Source organism: Lycium ferocissimum, unplaced genomic scaffold (assembly GCF_029784015.1).
Source record: "Lycium ferocissimum isolate CSIRO_LF1 unplaced genomic scaffold, AGI_CSIRO_Lferr_CH_V1 ctg15280, whole genome shotgun sequence".
Classification (NCBI taxonomy): domain Eukaryota; kingdom Viridiplantae; phylum Streptophyta; class Magnoliopsida; order Solanales; family Solanaceae; genus Lycium; species Lycium ferocissimum.
In genome coordinates this window covers 1-5,289 of record NW_026715936.1, presented here as the reverse complement: position 1 = coordinate 5,289, position 5,289 = coordinate 1, and positions in this window count along the sequence as shown.

The following is a 5,289-nucleotide window of genomic DNA, read 5'->3' as shown; positions in this document are numbered from 1 at the left end:
CAAAACTTACAATTTTGGTAATACAACCCACTTTGGCATAGCATGATGCCAACCAATATATGCCCATTACATCAAAGTGTACCATTTCTAACTCTAGTAGGTCAGCCACAAAGAATGCAGAGATAGACTCTAACTGCACAACCCCTATACACATATCTAGCTATAACTAACTCTCCAACTAGAGTGGACACTTCAAAGGGTTCATATAAATTTTCTAGCTCTATATCCTAAATTTCTTAGCAGTAAATTTGGTTACATAAGATAAGATGGATCCTAAATCCATAACATCATAAACATCAAAATTTAAGACTCTTAAAATACCCGTGATAACATCAAAGACGAGCCTCTGTGTCCTGACAACTTGCCAGCGCATGCAAGCGGCTCTGACCTCTACCCGTATTACCAGACTTTGCTGCACCATGCCCCGTTTGGGCTTAAGAATTGCGAGGAGCTGCGAAATTTGTGGACTGAGCTACATTACCTCCGGTATTTTATCTTGCGAACAGACAATCCCTCAGATAGTGACCCTACTAACCGCACCCAAAGCAACCATCCATGCCCAAATGACACACTCCTAAGTTCCTTTTACTATAATTGTTACAAGTAGGGTGCATAAAACCTGTGTGGCCCATAATAGCCTGTGACACTAAGCCTGCTGCTCTGCAATTTCAGCGTTTCTGATTAAACTTAGACCTCAGGACTGGGGCACTGGCTGTAGAGGAAACAGATCCTGATGACCTATTTTTGATGAACTGACGATTTCCATCTCCCTGAGATCCCCCATGGTTGAAGTTACCTACGGATTTAGCTCTCTTGCTAAATTCCCTGTCTTTCTCTTTCTACAGTTTCTTTTCTTCCTTCATCCTGTCCTCATTACCTTGTACCAAAACAACTATCTTAGTGATGGTCGTGTCTCTATTCTGAGTAGCAATATGAGCATCTCCGAACAAGAAAGGTTCAAGACCCAACACGAAGGGCCTAACTCTGGCCATATCGGGAACCATATACGAAGAATACTTGGCCAACAAAATAAACTTAAGGTAGTATTCATTCACACTCATATTATTCTACTTGAGACTCTCAAATTCAACGGCCTTTGCCTCCCTGACTTCTAGTGGTAGAAAGTGCTCAATGAATGCATCTGTGAATTCATCCTAAGTCGCAGAGGACGCATCTTCCCCTCGAGATTGTTCCCATGACTCATACCAAATATAAGCAACATCCTTCAACTGATAAGCTACAAACTCTGCTGCCTCTATCTAAGTAGCATATATGACACAAAAAATCTTCTGAACATCGTCAATAAAGTTCTATGGATCCTCAGCTTTATTGGACCCTCAGAACACTAAAGGGTTCATACGAATGAAATCCTTAATCCTGGAACTGGATGAGCCCTCATGAGTGACTGATCTTGGAGTTGTTCCCTGACGTTGAGCTTGTGTAGCAACTATCTCGGTAAGTAACTGAATAGTTCCCCTAGCATAAACATTAGAAGCACTGGGCGCGGAGTACCTGTAAGACGGACCTCCGCAGGCCTTTCAATAGCATGTGGGGGTGCAGTGTGGGACACTAAATCCGATGCATGTTCCTGAACCCTGGTGTAAAATTCTGGAGTTTGAGAATCCACTTCTCGGGCAGCATCAATTGTAGCCACTTGTCTAGTAGCTTCCTTTCTCTTGGGGTACTTTCTTTTTGTATGCAGTTACTCAAATACGTAATACGAATGAGTTAGAAGAATTCTTGAAAGTACTACTTTAACAAAGATGGTCTAGAGTATGAAACAAATGAGACAATCCTGAATGTCTTGGTGGTCAACTATTTACAAGTGTGATGCGCACACACACATAAAGTGACCCCAGTGGACAAAACTTCATAGACTCCCTACGACACTTGAACCTAGTGCTCTGATACCAAGCTTTGTTACACCCCGAACCATGGCCGGGGCGTAACACCGAACTCGATGCCTGACTAAATATGACCGAGTGAACCACATGGCTGGTTGAATTAACATACGACATATACTAAAGCGAAGCAAAATATGTAAACAAGCTAAGTGGCTGAAATGTTTAACTGAATAATCATAAATGCAGAATAAGTCTGATGTGTAAAAATGTAGCTGACATGGCTAACATAAAAGCCTGCTAAAACACTGATTGACTATTGTTCTAGTCTATGAAGCCTCTAGAGAATATGAAGTACTGACCGTTTACTAGGAAAAGGCCCCCGGCATACCTAACTGTCCAATATAAATAAATGACTTAAAGTTAGATAACGTCCCGAAGGAAATTGGGGCTTACCAAGCAGCTGATATAAGAATCTTAGCGAGCAGGTATCTCATCCTGTAAATCAATACCTGCATCATGAAATGCAGGCCCCGGGAAAAAGGGACGTAAGTACATTTGAATTGTACGTGTATGTAAAACCAACTTAATGAAATAAATAGTAGTGGGGTGCTCGGGGAAAGGGCAGCCCAAATCAATAAACATAAACACACTGAACCTGAAATATACTGATAGTTGAATTGAACAAGAGAAGTATAGTCATAAGTACTCCACATTCTGAATGTGAAATCACCTATTTTAATCGAGTTTATATTCTATGGCCTCAGGCCCAAAAGTAAGTGCAAAAATCTGTGGCCTCGTACCCAAGTATACTTATACATAAACTGTGGCCTCGAGCCCAAATACAAGTGATCAACATTCAACAAGTTAAATTAAGGAACTGAGAATCATACTATAATGCATAACATTGGAATGTTGAACATTACTTTGCTGAGACATGTATTCATATACTGATTATGGAGTTTAAAGCATTAACTATTTGTAAGCATACTAAGTTTTCAGGACTGAGACCCACGGGATATACAACATTAGTCTATACTGATTACGTACTAAGTTCACGACATTTGGAATGACAACCATGACCGAATTTTGAAACTATATCGTTTAGAGAATAGAAGTTCTAAAGCTTTTGATGAAACTAAGACTTAACTCTATTTCTGAGACAAATCATAATAGTCGCAAAAGAATGTGGCAGAGAATCATTAACAATTAACACATAGAGATTTAGCCTTACATACCTCAATTCCGGCCTTTTAGTGCAGTACAGCGTTCGTCACCCCTTTCGAGTTTAATCTATAGCAATATAAGTAAAAGGGAATCAATATTAGTAATAATCTTCACGTTTTGGTCATCTAAGCATTTTATCAAACATTTGGTGGATATGAAGCTCCACAAACTCTCATCAATGGTGTTTCTACACCTAACAACCCATGCTCTTGCTTCTAGATGATTCTACAATCTCATAATGCTACAATTATCATCATCCCTTATCATCCATAAGATAAACAACACCCTTAATCAACAATCAACAACCCAAATATATAATCGTTTATATATCATGAACTTATAGTCCATAATTATGAATACAAAGCTATAATGGATTAGAGGATGAAGGTATTACCTTTTTGACGTTCAATTCTCTTGAATTTGGATTCCAAGATTCTTTCATCCAAAATAAAGTTTCAATCGATTATATATGGATTTGAAGGGTTTTATCATGTTAATAAGGTATTGCAGAATTGAAATCAACTTAGAATCATCATTAAAACCTACCTTGAAGTGTTATTAAGGCTTGGGACGAGTTCTATCTCCTTCTAGGTCCTTTTTTTGCACTTCGGGAAGTTGTGGAAATAAATCCCGACATTAAATACTTAAAAAATATGAATTCTAAAGAATCACAACTCACGTGCTACTCGTGCGTCGTATGGGTGCCACACACGGCAAAGCAAAGTTTAGAGAGGGTGCTAGCATGCGCCACTAGCTCGACTCGGGGTTACCGCGCACTGCCTTTAGTAAAATAGGCATAACTTTTTATACAGAGCTTTGTTTGGCCTCCAATTTAAATGGATGGAAAGGTATTTCAAAGCTATACAAATTTCATGTTTTAAGTTTTCTCATATTCCCAATGGATATTCAAGTAAACGGGATGGAAAGCAGACCTACTCATCGAAACTTAGTTGATTCTATTGAATCTTATGCACCTCACTATTCGTTTTGATTTTAAAACAATATTTCCACAAAAAATCATCCCGATAGGACTTCATATGTGTAGAATGTCACATTAATACTCATTTAACACATTCACACCCAACCAGAATTTACGAAGTGTTACATCAAGAATACCCATATTGCTATACTTTGATTCGGAACCCAAAATTGAACCCAAAAAAGTAGCCCTGAGCCCCCGAGGTAAAACTGGAATTTTATTTCAAAATTGTTTATCCATAGCTTAATTATTCTAAATTCAGAAAACCCACTCAAAAAGCCATCATCTTGATCCTCAAATCCATGATTTACCACTTGTCAACTTTTAGGTTCAAACCCCAATTTTCCCCAACCAAAATCAAGACTAAAACAAAAATAAGCCTTGGGGTTCATGGGGAAAAAATGATGTTAGGAACTTATCCTCTCTTCGAAAGGAATCCATCGACACCGAAATCGCCTAAATTCGGGCTCATTTGCTCATCCAAATCTCTAAAATACTCTAATTTGGGTTTATGTCAAAACTCCAAAAATTAGGCTACAAAACCCAAGATTTAACGGATAAAATCATTTCAAATTCGAATATAATAATCATAAGATGGCAGAGAATCATTACCTTGAAGACCATGAAGAAATTTCACTCTAAAATCCAAGTCCAAAGAGCTCAATATGGCAAAAAATGGTGAAATAATGGGGAATTCGAAATGGGTATATAAAAGGGGTGAGTCCACAAAGGTTACAAAGGCGCTGCAAAGTACCAGATCGCCTCTAACCACCAGCAACATGCCACCTCACTATTTTGGCTCTAAAACCTCGTACGACCACAAAATTCAACGATTCAAGTTGCTACAACTCACTTCGATACTAATCGATCCCAACAATCAAAGCTCAATTCCAACTTCAAATGGATATAATGGTGCACCATAATGTCGGAGGCATTCGACTTACGACAACTATTCAAACATCTAAACTTGACCAAACGAAGTCCAAATCCAATTTCCAAATTTCCTACAAGTCACAAATGATCATACGAAGCTAACAAAACCAGCTGGATTCATTGCTACTCCTATTCTTCAGGATACCTTGGTGCGTATCTTGATCTTCTTCAGGGTACGGCTAGAGTAAGCATACTACCGACTACTCCAAAGTAGTTCCCGCATCAGCGAGATCTAACTCTCGATCCGATAGTTGCCGCAGGTATAGACCTGGTGGGCACACAGTTGCGTCATGCTCCTTAGTTTGTGGC